The 18,283-nt window shown below is 48.4% G+C and overlaps 1 protein-coding gene across 1 annotated transcript in view; it reads right to left on the reverse strand.

Moving 5' to 3' along the window:
• Window positions 1-16,494, reverse strand: part of TRAF5 (TNF receptor associated factor 5) — a 65,116-nt gene extending 48,622 nt beyond the window's left edge. The window contains exon 1 of the mRNA XM_089677851.1: window positions 16,169-16,494. The gene's annotated coding sequence lies outside the window, so the exon portion shown is untranslated. The remainder of the gene's footprint in view (window positions 1-16,168) is intronic.
• Window positions 16,495-18,283: the final 1,789 nt, after the last annotated feature.

Consider the following 18,283-nt stretch of genomic DNA (forward strand, 5'->3'; position numbering starts at 1 on the left):
ACGGCTAGCCTTAGCTTCTCTCCGACGCTGTTCCCGCAGGCTTAAAGGTTCAGCACCACAACTGTTCCAGGATGAATGACACCCAGCATCATCAAACCCATAGCTCAGGGTGTCATAGACGCATAGGAGAAGGATGACATCATACCGGTCTAGTCTTACAGTGCAGCTGCAGAGGATGGCGCCATTCTTTGCAGCCCTACAGATCTTGTCTTACTTCCTAATACAAGAAGTACCGTACACAGACAGCAAAAAACCCGACAGGAGTTTTAACGCACACTAGGGGTCTATTCATACAACATTCCTTGGATGAATGTCACACACATAGATGCAGGCTGCACACATTTTAGGCGTAATTTTTGTAATTAATTCCTAAAAAGATTTGCCTTTACATACACTGTAGCCTCCCTGGTGGTATTCCTGAGTGTAGCTCGGGGTAAAGATTCAGTACCACACGCGGTAACCCCGAGCTACACTCGGGCTTACCATGAGGCGCTGCTCCGGGATCTGTTCTCTTTCCTTGTCCTGCGCTCCCGCGATGTCCCTCCTGCAGTGTCCCCGACAATGTCCTCCGGCGGATGCCGGCATCTGTCATCTGGGTTCCGTCCCCTGCAAGCATCGGGACGTACGGGGGACGGAACGGCGGGAAATTTGAAAATGACAAAAAGTGACATTCACTAAATTCACTAAAATCACATAGTAAAACATTACTGTATCAAACCATTTCACATACATTTTGTCCCGAGTGCTTTGTCCTGTGCCCTGCCTGCATTTTTACTGTTCTTTCTGCCTGGAAACTGAGAAATGTCCCTTTAGGTCAAAAGCGGTTTTAGATCAGCTAGAGAACAGCGATAGTAAATCAGAACCACTTGCAGAATTGAGTGATAATGATTCGTGGGGGAAATTCCTCATCAGACACTGAAAACGATTCTGCGACTTTGCTCAGTGATGTGCGAACTTGGCGCTATATTTCAAATTTCAGTGTTTTTGGTTTGATTATATTATTGAATTAGATTTATTATTATTATATTATTTTTTATGATTATTTATTAAATTATAATTTATAATTTCGTGTTTCAAATTGTAACATACCCGGGATGTTTACTAGATTCTTGTTCGGACAGATTTCAGTGAGTTATTCCTAAAAATTACAGGCCTACAATAAAAAAAAATACACATTTCCATGCAAAAAAATGTACCGCTTTGAGCACAGAAATATGGACACAATCAGACCGCTAGGGATGTTAAGGCTCGATTCACACTGCTGCAACCCCGTTGTTGTACGACTATGCAGTGCATAAAAAAATGCATGAAAAATGTGTCAAAAATGCAAACTGCACCGCAAAAACAGATCAAAAGCAAACTGCATTGGTGTAAAGCAGGCCTAAGGGCAGCTTTAGAAAGCAAAGTGTCTTTGTACAGCAGCAATGCTTGTATGGTACATGTGGGCAGGCACCATCTGATTCCCCAAAGGCTGCTGGAACCTGTGAACACTTCTGGGTGCTTTCCCTGAAATCTTCTATAAGAAGTCTAATGGCAGGAAGCGATTCATGAACCGCCGATGTGCAGGAAGTAAAGAAGAAGAAGTACTTTCCTGGTCTCTCATCTGCCATTGTGCCTCGGAGGGGAGAGCGGGACTTACTGATAAAACAACAGACGAGAGCAGAGCTGCCAAATGTTTAAAGTCTTTTCCAGGAATACTTTGTGCTTGAGCCAAAACATCATACCCCCAACATGGGAAGGAGGGGTGCATTATGGTACAAGATATATAGGCAAAGAAGCACATTCCCTGCCATGCCTCCAGTAATGCAAGCCACATGATTCCACAAATGATTCCTTTAACCCCATAAAGCTGCCTCCTTGCAGCCCTTTGCCCTCCAGAGGATTTACTCCCCCTTCCTGATCAGGCCATTTTTTGCGTTACGGCACTCCGTTACTTTAACTGACAATTGAGTGGTCATGCAACATTGCACCCAAATAAAATGTACGTCTCTTTTTCCCCATAAATAGAGCTTTCTTTTGGCGGTATTTGATCGCCTGTGCAGTTTTTATTTTTTGTGCTATAAACAAACAAAAGACAATTTTGAAAAAAAAAAAAACAAGATTTTTGACTTTTTGCTATTAAACATGTCCAGTAAAAAAATGTAAAAAAATTAATTTCTTCATAAATTTAGGCCAAAATGTATTCTGCTGAATGTCTTTGCTAAAAAAAACAAAACAAAAAACAACAACAAAAAAATCGCAATACGTGTCAATTAATTGGTTTACGTGAAAGTTGTAGCGTTTACAAATGGCGGTATATATACTGGAATTTTACGCTGACACTGTACTGACACTCGGCAGGAAGGAGTTAACATCTGGGGCGATCAAAGGGTTAAATGTGTGCTGTGTGTGTTTTACCTATGAGACATGCTGCTGTGTATTTCTCTGCTGTGCAGAGAAATACACAGCAGCATGTCCTTGCTGGCAGTAGAGAGAACTGTGTTGTTTACACACAGGTCTCTATCCTATCAGTTACACACGGCAATCGCTGGATGCTGGCGGGGAATCTTTGGCCGGGACTTCCGTAGCTGCCAATGGCAGTGCGGGTAGGGCGGCGAGTGCGCCCCTTTAACCGGACATGCAAATCACGTATATATGCGTGATTTTGCGTAGCCCTGCCGCCCTGTAGCAGTAGCTCTGCTATAGGGCAGCGGAGAAGCGGTTAATGCCCCAGAGGCAGCATGGCTTCTGCATAACATGATAGCTGTGATTGGTTCTCACAGCCGTCACATGATTAGGAGCTCGTTGCATTGGCTCCAAATCAAAAGCCTTGACCAGTGACAGCTTGGCCAGTGTGCTGGGGGCATGCAATGAGCGTGCGCACAAACCTCATGCCGCCATGGATTCATATGTGCTACAGCTGGGATTTAACTTCACTTTTGTGGGAAAAAATATTGAAAATAAAAAAATAAACAATATAGTGTACAATATACAATTGCAACAAGTCATATTGTAATAAAACGGTATTAGAAATGACCTTTCCTTGTCACTCTGCCATATTGTATTGCCTTTTACAGACAATGACAGCTCTGCAACCTGGAGGAGTTTTGTACACAGATGGTGTATGGAAGCCCCCCACCCCCCCAGAAATGTCATGTGTGATTGGCTTACTGATTATCTCAGAAGTTTGCACTAAGATACAAGTCAGATTTAGAGTATCCTCTGCAACAAAAATGTCAGTATTGGTGAAATACTCCCAAAGGTTTAATTACTTCAAAAGGGATGCAGACCCTGCCACTTTCCTCATTAGTGCCCTGCAGGTCCAGCAGCTGATTGACAGTTATGAAGTCACTCCCATTCACATTCTTGTTGTGCATGGACATAAATAGCTATTTAAGGAAGTCTACAGCCGGCTCCCCTGGGTGCAGGTCTACTCCTCCCCAGCCTCCAGCCCTGTCCAGGGCCTGCACATGCTGGTTACATCTATGCTGGTGTGGGGTGTTTGGCTCCCATGCCCCAAGTGCACTAGGACTTCTACCCTGGCTTATATGTGAGTGCTGCCTCACCCTCATCACAGAGGACAAAGGGGCACTCTTTACATCTGGAAGAAAAGAGATTTAATCTCCAAATACAGAAAGGGTTCTTCACAGTAAGAGCTGTGAGAATGTGGAATAGACTCCCTCAAGAGCTGGTCCTGGCCAGCTCAGTGGATTGCTTTAAAAAAGTCCTGGATTCTTTCTTAGATACACAGAATATAACTAGATATAACATTTATAGGTAAAGTTGATCCAGGGAATATCCGATTGCCTCTCGGGGGATCAGGAAGGAATTTTTTTCCCTGCAGGAGCAAATTGGATCATGCTTTGCTGGGGTTTTTGCCTTCCTCTGGATCAACTGTGGGTGTAGGATTATAACTTTTTTTTTTGTTTCTATATGGTTGAACTGGATGGACTTTTGTCTTTTTTCAGCCAGACTAACTACAGTGGATATAAAAAGTCTACACACCCCTGTTAAAATGTCAGGTTTCTGTGATGTAAAAAAATTAGACAAAGATAAATCATTTCAGAACTTTTTCCACCTTTAATGTAACCTATAAACTGTACAACTCAGTTGAATAGACGGAAATCTTCTAGATGGAAGGAAGTAAAGTAATTAGGGCAGCACAGGAGCTAAAGGGTTAGCACCTCCGCCTGGCAGTACTTGGGTCGTTGGTTCAAATCCCAACCACAGCACCACCTGCCTGGAGTTTGCATGTTCTCCCTGTGCCTGCGTGGGTTTCCTCCGGGTACTCCGGTTTCCTCCCACACTCCAAAGACATGCTGGTAGGTTAATTGGCTCCTGTCTAAATTGGCCCTATTATGTGTATGTATGAATGTACATTAAGGACCTTAGATTGTACACTCCTTGAGGGTTAGGGACTGATATGAATGTACAATATATATGTAAAGCACTGCGTAAATTGACAGCCCTATACAAGTACCTGAAATAAATAAAACACTAAAATAATATGGTTGCATAAGTGTGCACACCCTTAAACTAATCCTTTGTTGAAGCCCCTTTTGATTTGATTCCAGCACTCAGACTTTTTGGGTATGAGTCTATCAGCATGGCACATCTTGACTTGGCAATATTTGCCCGCTCTTCCTTGCAAAAACACTCCAAATCTGTCAGATTGCGAGGGCATCTCCTGTGCACAGCCCTCTTCAGAGCACCCCACAGATTTTCAATCGGATTCAGGTCTGGGCTCATTTTTGTTACATAGCAGAAACCTGACATTTTAACAGGGGTGTGTAGACTTTTTCTATCCACTGTATGTAACCCGTGACATCACTGCAGGAGGGCTCTACCCAAAAGGGGCCTAGCACCTGATGACACTGCCTGCTGTTACCATACACTAGTCTGGAACAGAGCCATCTAGTGGCAAACTAGCTACCTGCAGCTGCCTACATGCATGGCTGTAAAACTGGGAGGAGATGTTGGGTCCCAATAGACATGAATGGGCTGCCTGCACACAACACCTGGAGGCTGAAGCCACATAAACAAGGCACTCGTTCACGGGCTATGGGTGTCAGCGTCTGCCTGAACGAGACTGAATACTATTCTGACATCATAGGAAAATAAAATATAGTAAGATCATGAGTGGGGAGAAAACCAGAGGTGGGACTGAGTATGGTCAGAGCTAAAAAAAAAATGTTTCCTCTGACATTCACTTAATATGACTCATTCCACGAATAGCAAATCGCAGCCACAGCAACCAACCAGAGTTCACCTATCAGTGATCTCATCAAGTAAGATCTGATTGGTTGTTGTGGTTTACAGTGCAAAGCATATCTGTAGCTCATAGCACAGCTTTACTGAAAAAGCACATATATATGAGGTGCGTGCAAACTGAGCAACGCATGCGTTGACGCATCAGAGACATGTTTTTGGTTCTGGGGGATTAACCTATTGTATCTGCTTAGTACAGGATATGGCAAATTATCGATCGCTTAGCACCGATCGGCAGCACTGACATACTTTGTTGATGAACACGGTATTTCGATTATGAAATTACACAATGTAAATAGAGATGCAAAAAAAAAAAAGATGTGAGAAAAAAAAACATTCCCCTCTGGGAGATCTATGTACATTGCAGGGATTTGAACTGCTTCTGTGCCGCCCTATACTGCTACAGGGTGGAACGGATGCGCAAAATCATGTATATATACAGTTGCAAGAAAAAGTATGTGAACCCCTTGGGATTAGGTGTAGTTTTGCATGAATTGGGCATAAAATGTGCTCTGAACGTCATCTAAGTCACAACAATAGAAGAACACAGTCTGCTGAACATAATACTACACAAACATTAGATGTTGCCATGGTTTAATTGCACATAACATGTAAACATTCACAGTGCAGGGAGGAAAAAGTATGTGAGGCCCTAGCTTAATGACTTCTCCCAGAGCTAATTGGAGCCAGGAGTGAGCCAACCTTGACTCCAATCAGTGTGATGATATTGGATGTGTTGCTGACAGCTGTCCTGCCCTTAAAAAACACACACCTGTTTTGGGTTTACTGGTTTCAAGAAGCACTGTCTGATGTGAACCATGCCTCATAGAAAAGAGCTCTCAGAAGACCTACGATCAAGAATTGTTGACTTGCATGAAGCTGGAAAGGGTTACAAAAGTATCTCCAAAAGCCTTGATGTTCATGTGTCCACGGTAAGACAGACTGTCTACAAATGGAGAAAGTTTAGCACTGTTGCTACTCTCCCTAGGCGTGGTCGTCCTGTAAAAATGACTGCAAGAGAACAGCGCAGAATGCTGCATGAGGTAAAGAAGAATCCCAGTGTCAGCTAAAGACCTACAGAAATCTCTGGCACATGCTAACATTTTTGTTGACACATCTACAATAAGGAAAACATTAAACAAGAATGGAGTACATGGGAGGACACCACGGAGGAAGCCATTGCTGTCCAAAAAGAATATTGCAGGACGTTTGAAGTTTGCAAAAGAGCACCTGGATGTTCCACAGCACTACTGGCAAAATATACTGTGGACAGATGAAACCAAGATTGAGTTGTTTGGGAAGAGCACACAACACTATGTGTGGAGAAAAAAAGGCACAGCACACCAACATCAAAACCTCATCCCCACTGTAAAACATGGCGGAGGGAGCATCATGGTTTGGGGCTGCTTTGCTGCCTCAGGGCCTGGACGGATTGTTGTCATTGATGGGAAAATGAATTCCAGAGTTTATCAAGAGATTTTGCAGGAAAACGTACGACCATCTGTCCGCCAACTGAAGCTCCACAGAGGATGGGTGATGCAACAAGACAATGACCCAAAGCATACAAGTAATTCAACAAAACAATGGGTGCAACAGCACAGAATACGCCTTCTGGAGTGGCCCAGTCAGAGTCCTGACCTCAACCCGATTGAAATGCTGTGGCATGACCTTAAGAGAGCGATTCACACCAGACATCCCAAGAATATTGCTACACTGAAACAGTTTTGGGAAGAGGAGTGGTCCAAAATTACTCAAGATCATTGTGCAGGTCTGATCTGCAACTACAGGAAACGTTTGGTTGAGGTTATTGCTGCTAAAGGATGGTCAACCAGTTATTAAGTCCAAAGGTTCACATACTTTTTCCTCCCTGCACTGTGAATGTTTACATGTTATGTGCAATTAAACCATGGCAACATCTAATGTTTGTGTAGTATTATGTTCAGCAGACTGTGTTCTTCTATTGTTGTGACTTAGATGACGTTCAGAGCACATTTTATGCCCAATTCATGCAAAACTGCACGTAATCCCAAAGGGTTCACATACTTTTTCTTGCAACTGTATGTGATTTCGCATTTCCGGGTAGGGGGCATGTGTGTGCCCTACCCACATCGCCATTCGTGGCCTCAGCTGTCAGTCACCGGGTTGCGGCTGGTGATTACCCGCCGGCACCCGGCGATCGCTGAGTATCACTGGCGGGGGAGAGAAACAACACAGATCTCTCCCCTGTCAGCTCCTGCACTTGGGGGGTACTTATTGTTACTGGAGTGGGGTCTATTGTTGGAGGGTACCTATTGTTGCTGGGGTGGGGTCCCTGGTTGGGGGGGACCTATTGTTGCTGGGGTGGGGTCTATTGTTGGGGGGTACCTATTGTTGCTGGGGTGGGGTCCATTGTTGGGGGTGACCTATTGTTGCTGGGGTGGAGTCTATTGTTGGGGGGTACCTATTGTTGCTGGGGTGGGGTCCATTGTTGGGGGGGGACCTATTGTTGCTGGGGTGGGGTCCATTGTTGGGGGGGACCTATTGTTGCTGGGGTGGGGTCTATTGTTGGGGGGGACCTATTGTTGCTGGGGTGGAGTCTATTGTTGCTGGAGTGGGGTCTATTGTTGGGGGGTACCTATTGTTGCTGGGGTGGGGTCTATTGTTGGGGGGTACCTATTGTTGCTGGGGTGGGGTCTATTGTTGGGGGGGACCTATTGTTGCTGGGGTGGGGTCCATTGTTGGGGGTGACCTATTGTTGCTGGGGTGGAGTCTATTGTTGGGGGGTACCTATTGTTGCTGGGGTGGGGTCCATTGTTGGGGGGGGACCTATTGTTGCTGGGGTGGGGTCCATTGTTGGGGGGGACCTATTGTTGCTGGGGTGGGGTCTATTGTTGGGGGGGACCTATTGTTGCTGGGGTGGAGTCTATTGTTGCTGGAGTGGGGTCTATTGTTGGGGGGTACCTATTGTTGCTGGGGTGGGGTCTATTGTTGGGGGGTACCTATTGTTGCTGGAGGTGGGTCTATTGTTGGGGGGGACCTATTGTTGCTGGGGTGGGGTCTATTGTTGGGGGGGACCTATTGTTGCTGGGGTGGGGTCTATTGTTGGGGGGTACCTATTGTTGCTGGAGTGGGGTCTATTGTTGGGGGGTACCTATTGTTGCTGGGGTGGGGTCTATTGTTGGGGGTACCTATTGTTGCTGGAGGTGGGTCTATTGTTGGGGGGATCTATTGTTGCTGGGGTGGAATCTATTGTTGGGGGGGACCTATTGTTGCTGGGGTGGGGTCCATTGTTGGGGGGGACCTATTGTTGCTGGGGTGGGGTCTATTGTTGCTGGAGTGGGGTCTATTGTTGGGGGGTACCTATTGTTGCTGGGGTGGGGTCTATTGTTGCTGGAGTGGGGTCTATTGCTGGGGGGTACCTATTGTTGCTGGGGTGGGGTCTATTGTTGGGGGGTACCTATTGTTGCTGGAGTTGGGTCTATTGTTGGGGGTACCTATTGTTGCTGGGGTGGGGTCTATTGTTGGGGGGTACCTATTGTTGCTGGAGTGGGGTCCATTGTTGGGGGGGACCTATTGTTGCTGGAGTGGGGTCTATTGTTGGGGGGTACCTATTGTTGCTGGGGTGGATTCTATTGTTGCTGGGGGGATCTATTTTACTGCTTTTCTTGTTATCACCAAATACATACAAATTATTTAGCACCACAAAATGATACTTCATTCTCTAATAGGGGTGGGTCTGGGAGGTGGGGGTGGTCAGAGGGGGGTGGTGTGTGGAGACAAGGGGGGACTCCTGAGCCATGGTATTATCACTGATCACTGTATTAATGCCACTGGTGATGTCAGTGGCAGTTAGTGTCAGATTGCCCGCCACACTCCCCATTATAAATCGCTGATCACCGCCATTAGAAATATTTTTTAAAAATCCAGTATACATACCATAGATTGTAGACACTATAACACAAACCAATCAATATACGCCTATTGGGAATTTTTTTTAACCAAAGATATGAAGAAAGATACATTTTGGCCAAAATTTATGAAGAAATTTGATTTTTTTTTTTTTTTTATTGGATATGTTCCATAGCTGAAATTAAAAAATATTTTTTTTTCAAAAATGTTTTTTTTTATATTGCAAAAAAATAAAAAAAACCCAGTGGTGATCCAATACCACCAAAACAAAGCTCTATTTGTGTGAAAAAAAATCTAACATTTGTTTGGGTACAGCGTTGCATAAGCGCGCAATTACCAGTTAAAGTAGCGCAGTGCGGTATAGCAAGAAATGTCCCGGTTATGAAGCAGGTAAAATCTCCTGGAGCTGAAGTGGTTAAGTACAACCTGTACTCTGCAATTATCAACATTTGTTCGATTTACTAAATGTTAGTGGGGTCAAATCTGGGTTCGTCTCTGACCGCAGTGACAAGAACACTTTGAAGGTGTAGGATGGAAGATTTTTCGGAAACAAATTTCTATCAGTGATTGTGGTTATTGTTCGGGAAATGACATTCATTCCAAAATCGATTGCTAAAAGCAAACTACATTTTGAAGTATTTCTGAATGACATTCATTGAATGTACTGAGAATTTTCACATGAACATTCATTTGAAAATCTACTAGTGTATGGCCAGCACTACATTCCAATCGTGGAATTCTCCCGCTTTGATTGAGATTCCATTTACATTTGTTGTTTAAAATTGCATTAAAGGGTAACTCCACCTCCGTGGGGGAAAATGAGCAAATAAAAAACAGATTAATATAGTGTATACAACTGCATCACAAATCTTATTGTCACTGAATGTTAATAAAAATGACCTTTCCTTTTCAATCTGCAGCACTGACATTTTCTGTAAAATGCAATATGGCTACCTGGGGGTGTTCTGTATACAGAACCCCCCCTCCCCCTCCAGAAATGTAATTTCCTGCTTGTTTGATTGGCTCACTGATTTTCCCAGAAGTTTGCACTAAGATACAAGTCACATTTTGGGCATCCCCTGCAACAATAATGTCATTTTGGTGAGATACTCCCTAAGGGAAATCACGTCTGAGGGTAGGTTCACACCTATGGAGTTTGCGTTTAATCCGTTTTTGCAGAGCTTTTTATCACATGCGTTTTTGGTTCAATAGACTTCAACGGAGATGCTGCAGAAATGCATTTAGTGCATTTTTGATGCGTTTTGTGTTTTTGTCCAACTTGTTGTGCATCAAAAACGCACTACATGCATTTCTGCAGCATCTCCCTTGAAGTCTGTTGAACCAAAAATGCAACGTTTTGTGCTTCAAAAAGTCCCTGACCCGGGTGAAAACACGAAGATGTGAACGTGTCCCATAGGAAATCATGTTAAATGGACTGCTGTGCGTCTCTGCAACACGCAATGTATAACGCATAGGTGTGAACCTAGACTAAGGCTTGGTTTGCACCTATGCAGGTTGCGTTTGATCCGTTTCTGCATTGAATTTTTGCAGCGTTTTGTGTTATGCAGGGGTTTTTTTTTTCATTTTTTAAACATTTTTCTTGTTTCTAGGCAGAATTAAAATGTGGAAATGCACCAAAATGCACTATTTATTTCAGGTACTTATATAGCGCCGTCAATATACAAGCACTTTACACATATATATTGTACATCAGTCCCTAACCCTCAAGGGGCATACAATCTAAGGTCCCTAACTCACATACATGCACACATACTAGGGACAATTTAGACAGGAGCCAACTAACCTACCAGCATGTCTTTGGAGTGTGGGAGGAAACCGGAGTACCCAGGGGAATCCCATGCAGGCACAGGGAGAACATGCAAACTCAAGGCAGGTGGAGCCGTGGCTGGGATTCCAACCAACAACCCTAGTACTGCCAGGCGGAAGTGCTAACCATTTAGCCACTGTGCTGCCCTAGCACTACATGCATTTCTGCAGCATCTCCATTGAAGTCTATATAACCAAAAATGCAATGTTTTGCGTTTAAAAAAGTCCCTGACCCTTTCCAAAAACCGCACTGGGCAAAAACGCTGAGATGTGAATGTGTCCCATAGGAAATCATGTTAAATGGACTGTACTTTGTTTCTGCAAAGCACAAAATGGTTAGGTGTGAACCTAGTGTAAATGGTTAGCACTTCTGCCTGGCAGTACTAGGGTTGCCGGTTCAAATCCCAACCACGGCCAGGGGAGTATTTACCACAAGGCAAACAAGGCATTTGCCTAGGGCAGCATCTTTCATGGGGGCAGCGGCATCTTTCATGGGGGTCAGCGTCGCCCCCCCCCTAAACAAAGGAATGGAAGAAGAGACACGCAGCACAGGGACCAGGTTGGATCTGAGAGAGGCTGCGGGCTGCTTGATGGTGTATGCAGAGCCTGACTCCTGGGGATGTCCGGAGCTGTGAAGGTGAGTGTCTTTTCTCTCGCCAGGGTGGGGGGTTGCCAGTGTATGGGGGGTGGTGGTAGTGGAAGGCTCTCTCGGGTAGGGGGGGGCTAGGGTGTTGTTGGTCAATGTCAGGCTCTCTTCGTGGGGGAGGGGGTGGACGGTCAATGGCAGGCTCTCTTCGTGGGGGAGGGGGTTGTCGGTCAATGGCAGGCTCTTTTCGTGGGGGTTGTCGGTCAATGGCAGGCTCTCTTCGTGGGGGAGGGGGTTGTCGGTCAATGGCAGGCTCTTTTCGTGGGGGAGGGGGTTGTCGGTCAATGGCAGGCTCTCTTCGTGGGGGAGGGGGTTGTCGGTCAATGGCAGGCTCTTTTCGTGGGGGAGGGGGTTGTCGGTCAATGTCCGGCCCTCTTCGTGGGGGAGGGGGTTGTCGGTCAATGGCAGGCCCTCTTCGTGGGGGTTGTCGGTCAATGTCAGGCCCTCTTCGTGGGGGAGGGGGTTGTCGGTCAATGTCAGGCCCTCTTCGTGGGGGAGGGGGTTGTCGGTCAATGTCAGGCCCTCTTCGTGGGGGAGGGGGTTGTCGGTCAATGTCAGGCCCTCTTCGTGGGGGAAGGTAGTTGTCGGTCAATGGCAGGCTCTCTTCGTGGGGGAGGGGGTTGTCGGTCAATGTCAAGCTCTCTTCGTGGGGGAGGGGGTTGTCGGTCAATGTCAGGCCCTCTTCGTGGGGGAGGGGGTTGTCGGTCAATGTCAGGCCCTCTTCATGGGGGAGGGGGTGGTCGGTCAATGTCAGGCTCTCTTCGTGGGGGAGGGGGTTGTCTGTCAATGTCAGGCTCTCTTCGTGGGGGAGGGGGTTGTCTGTCAATGTCAGGCTCTCTTCGTGGGGGAGGGGGTGGTCGGTCAATGGCAGGCTCTCTTCGTGGGGGAGGGGGTGGTCGGTCAATGTCAGGCTCTCTTCGTGGGGGAGGGGGTTGTCGGTCAATGTCAGGCTCTCTTCGTGGGGGAGGGGGTTGTCGGTCAATGGCAGGCTCTCTTCGTGGGGGAGGGGGTGGTCGGTCAATGTCAGGCTCTCTTCGTGGAGAGGGGGGGGTCGGTCAATGGCAGGCTCTCTTCGTGGGGGAGGGGGTGGTCGGTCAATGTCAGGCTCTCTTCGTGGGGGAGGGGGTTGTCGGTCAATGTCAGGCTCTTTTCGTGGGGGAGGGGGTTGTCGGTCAATGTCAGGCTCTCTTCGTGGGGGAGGGGGTTGTCGGTCAATGGCAGGCTCTCTTCGTGGGGGAGGGGGTTGTCGGTCAATGGCAGGCTCTTTACATGGGGGAGGGGGTTGTTGGTCAATGGCAGGCTCTATTCGTGGGGGAGGGGGTTGTTGGTCAGTGTCAGGGTCTCTACATGGAGGGGAGCAGATTTTTGTGTTGCCTAGGGCAGCACGGAACCTAAATACACCACTGACCACGGCACCACCTGCCTGGAGTTTGCATGTTCTCCCTGTGCCTGCGTGGGTTTCCTCCGGAAACTCCGGTTTCCTCTGGGTACTCCGGTTTCCTCCCACACTCCAAAGACGTGCTGGTAGGTTCATTGGCTCCTGTCTATATTGTCCCTAGTATGTGTATGTATGAATGTGAGTTAGGGACCTTAGATTGTACGCCCTTGAGGGTTAGGGACTGATGTGAATGTACAATATATATGTAAAGTGCTGTGTAAATTGATGGCGCTATATAAGTACCTGAAATAAATAAATAATGAAGTCGCACAGATCTCAGGCAAGCCGCACGTGAAATCGCTCTGACCAAGGGAAGAATCCCGACTTCAAAGCCGCACTCAGTGGGAACCAAGGCTTAGGTGGCATTCAGAATGAATGGCGGCACAACATGTCCATTCATGTAATATGTGTTCCCAAGTATTGCGGGAAAGCCTGCGTTCATGCGTGTGTTCCTGCATCACATGGATGGATCCTTTTACAACCGGTCATGTGACATGTTTTTGAATGTCATGGAATTTCCAGGCATATTAAACAGAAGTGGAAATTTCCAATTGAACGCTCACGTGTGTCTGTCGGTATCAGAGGACATCATCAGACGACTAGCCATGAAAACTCTGATCACGATGGATGAGGATGTTGGATACGTTACAATCTGTGTACAATCCGACTGACTAAAGGCTCTTTCATGCTTGCTTTGAGCTGAAGAGTGATCCACATTTGGGTCACTCTTCAAAGAATATTTGACAGGTAGTGAGAAGGCGTTGTAATGTCTCCTCACCGCCTGCTTCATCACCTTGAACTCCACACTAGCGCCCTGCAACTGTGTAGATTGCAGGCAGATGCGGGGAACTTGCCCCATTCACTTGGGGGTATCATTCCTGCAGTGTGTGTACACCCCTGACCCGCTGCCTCTGCAGCTAAAGCAGAAGTGGTTGGGGGATGGTAAAAATGTGACCACAGGGTTTTAACACCCTCAGCTGCCAGTGTGAACCTATATAGAGCCGGGACTTGCTGGAAATTCAATTTAGAACTAATCAGGTAGTCCTAAAGTGTTACAAAACCCCGGACCCTGCATTCACTATATCCGGTCTCCCCGGACCCTGCATTCACTATATCCGCTCTCCCAGGACCCCGCATTCACTATATCTGCTCTCCCCGGACCCTGCATTCACTATATCTGCTCTCCCCGGACCCCGCATTCACTATATCCGCTCTCCCAGGACCCCGCATTCACTATATCCGCTCTCCCCGGACCCTGCATTCACTATATCTGCTCTCCCCGGACCCCGCATTCACTATATCCGCTCTCCCCGGACCCTGCATTCACTATATCCGCTCTCCCCGGACCCCGCATTCACTATATCTGGTCTCCCAGGACCCTGCATTCACTATATCCGCTCTCCCAGGACCCTGCATTCACTATATCTGGTCTCCCCGGACCCTGCATTCACTATATCGGGTCTCCCAGGACCCTGCATTCACTATATCCGGTCTCCATGGACCCTGCATTCACTATATCTGCTCTCCCCGGACCCTGCATTCACTATATCCGCTCTCCCCGGACCCTGCATTCACTATATCTGCTCTCCCAGGACCCTGCATTCACTATATCTGGTCTCCCACAGTACACAGAAAGTAAATATAAACTGCTAAATACCTTTTTTCATCAGCAGTTGGCGCAGTCTTGTGACTTCATCAGAGCACTGGTTAAAGCTTGTAGGAGGAGTTTTCATTCTGCTCTAGGAGGATGCAGGACCCCTTACCCTCTGTCTGGACAGTGTTGATTGGCCCTGTGCTGATCAAGTGCACCCTCCCAAGGAAAAAGAAAACCTCTCTAGCAACACACACCAAACTGAGCATGTGCAGCTTGCCCCCAAGGCTCTGTTCTATCAGCAGATGGATTGGGAACAGTAGAAGGGGAGGATCAGAGAAGAAAATATCAAATGTCCTTTTTACACAATGCAGAGGATTAACCCCTTAGGTTCCACAGTGAGTATGACAAGCATGCTTTACTGTATATACAGACTGATTGTACTGTTGTGGGTTTAGTAACACTTGCTTGCCATACACTATACAATCTGATTGTACAATCTCCTTTATAGCTACCATCAAGGGCCTGCCTGATTGGATACTAATTGAATAGATTCGTCAGGTGTGTCTTCATAGTAAAGGAGATTGTGCAGGAGATGTGCACCAGGATTGCTTAGTGTATCGTTAGGCTTCCACACACTATACAATCTCCTTTAGATCTACCGTCCACTATGTAATGCCTTGGCCCGCCTGACTGAGTAGATTGTTTGTCTTGATATGTCCTCATATCATATCATTTTTGTAAACCTTCAGTAAATTGTACAAATATCGTGCAATCATATGGTATGGGGTATAGCCAGGTTTAAGTTTACCATACACTATACAATCTGTACAATCTCCATTACATCTACCATCGTATCTCTTGAGCAGGGACGGCCACACAACCACATTTTGATCAGTGTACAGCCAGCTTATATGAGATTGTACAGAGTGCAACAAATTGTTTTGTGGATAGCCAGCCTTAGGCTTACCATACACTGTACAATCTGATTGTATCATCTCCATTAGATCTAACATGGCTTCTTCTGAGCGGGGATGGCCACACACTGACATTCGTCCGGTCCCAGCCAATCAGGCAATTGATCAGTTCATGGCCAGGTTAAAGGAGATTGTAAAACAAATTCATTTAGTGTATAGCCAGAGTTAGGCTTACCATACACTATACAATCCGATTGTACAATCTCCATTAGATCTACAGTACAAAAGACTGCCTGATTACAAAACAAATAGATTGCTTTGGCGTGCCCTCACACTGGACAGAGAACACACAGATTGTAAAGTGTATAGCCAGCTGATCATACACTGTACAATCAGATTGTATCATCTCCTTTAGCTCTGCCATCGACTATGTAGTACTCGTGTCTGTCTGCTTTGATCCAAGCGGATTCTTTAGGTTTGTCATTATATTACATTCTGCTTTTTAGATGATAGAATCTTCTTATTGTATGTTTTGGTAAATCTAAAGGAGATTGTACAACCAGATTGTATGGTGTATGGCCAGCTTGCACAGTATAGAGTTGCTGCTCTCTTACCGTCAGTCCCCGATGAGAGAAGCGGAGTCTGTCGCCGTCATTCGCTGGTCCCGTCCTCCAGTGACACGGTTTTTATTTTCGTTTTCACACTGGAGGCGGAGGGAAGCCCCGGGATGGATGCTCTGCGTCTGAACGTCAGTGTTGTGGGCGGCCGTCGGCTTGGAGGAAATCCTACACATCAGATGGAAGCTGTCACTGCATCCTGGGGGGGAGGTTGCAGCTGCTGTACGGCCCCCAGTAGCAGGAGACAAGACCACCGACTGGGATCAGATCTCAGATCTCGGGGGCGGCTGTCATCACACACAAAGATTGTCTCACCCTGCAGGAGGAAAGGCACAGGAGGGGTGACTGGCAGGAGGAAAGGCACAGGGGGGGTGACTGGCAGGAGGAAAGGCACAGGAGGGGCGACTGGCAGGAGGAAAGGGCACAGGGGGGGGGTGACTGGCAGGAGGAAAGGCACAGGAGGGGCGACTGGCAGGAGGAAAGGCACAGGGGGGGGTGACTGGCAGGAGGAAAGGCACAGGGGGGGTAACTGGCAGGAGGAAAGGCACAGAAGGGGCGACTGGCAGGAGGAAAGGCACAGGAGGGGCGACTGGCAGGAGGAAAGGCACAGGAGGGGCGACTGGCAGGAGGAAAGGCACAGGAGGGGTGACTGGGAGGAGGAAAGGCACGGGGGGGGGGGTGACTGGAAGGAGGAAAGGCGGGGGGGGGGGGTGACTGGAAGGAGGAAAGGCACGGGGGGGGGGTGACTGGGAGGAGGAAAGGCACGGGGGGGGGGGGGTGACTGGGAGGAGGAAAGGCACGGGGGGGGGGGGTGACTGGGAGGAGGAAAGGCACGGGGGGGGGGGTGACTGGCAGGAGGAAAGGCACAGGGGGGGGGGGGGGGTGACTGGCAGGAGGAAAGGCACAGGGGGGGTGACTGGCAGGAGGAAAGGCAAAGGGGGGGTGACTGGCAAGAGGAAAGGCACAGGGGGGGTGACTGGCAGGAGGAAAGGCACAGGGGGGGTGACTGGCAGGAGGAAAGGCATGGGGGGGGGGGGTGTGACTGGCAGGAGGAAAGGCACGGGGGGGGGGTGACTGGGAGGAGGAAAGGCACAGGGGGGGGGGGGTGATTGGGAGGAGGAAAGGCACGGGGGGGGGGTGACTGGGAGGAGGAAAGGCACAGGAGGGGTGACTGGCAGGAGGAAAGGCACGGGGGGGGGGGGGTGACTGGCAGGAGGAAAGGCACGGGGGGGGGGGTGACTGGCAGGAGGAAAGGCACAGGAGGGGTGACTGGGAGGAGGAAAGGCACAGTGGGGGTAACTGGCAGGAGGAAAGGCACAGGAGAGGTAACTGGCAGGAGGAGAGGCACAGGGGGGGTGACTGGCAGGAGGAAAGGCACAGGGGGGTGACTGGCAGGAGGAAAGGCACAGGGGGGTGACTGGCAGGAGGAAAGGCACGGGGGGGGGTGACTGGGAGGAGGAAAGGCACGGGGGGGGGGGTGACTGGGAGGAGGAAAGGCACGGGGGGGGTGACTGGGAGGAGGAAAGGCACGGGGGGGGTGACTGGGAGGAGGAAAGGCACGGGGGGGGGTGACTGGGAGGAGGAAAGGCACGGGGGGGGGTGACTGGGAGGAGGAAAGGCACAGGGGGGTAACTGGCAGGAGGAAAGGCACAGGAGAGGTAACTGGCAGGAGGAAAGGCACAGGGGGGGGGTGACTGGGAGGAGGAAAGGCACAGGGGGGGGGGTGACTGGGAGGAGGAAAGGCACAGGGGGGGTAACTGGCAGGAGGAAAGGTACAGGAGGGGTAACTGGCAGGAGGAAAGGCACAGGGGGGGTAACTGGCAGGAGGAAAGGTACAGGAGGGGTAACTGGCAGGAGGAAAGGCACAGGGGGGGTAACTGGCAGGAGGAAAGGCACAGGAGGGGTAACTGGCAGGAGGAAAGGCACAGGAGGGGTAACTGGCAGGAGGAGAGGCACAGGAGGGGTAACGGAGGAGGAAAGGCACAGGAGGGGTAATTGGGAGGAGCACAGCTGAACATATACCAATCAGTATACGGCTGGGTGCACATGTGCAGGTTGTGTCTCAGACATTTCTGCGTTGGCTTCTGTGTTGCGTTTTTGATGCGTTTTGAA

This window comes from Staurois parvus, unplaced genomic scaffold, assembly GCF_062004578.1.
Source record: "Staurois parvus isolate SC_StPar_1 unplaced genomic scaffold, SC_StPar_1.0 ptg000192l, whole genome shotgun sequence".
NCBI classification, from domain to species: Eukaryota; Metazoa; Chordata; class Amphibia; order Anura; family Ranidae; genus Staurois; species Staurois parvus.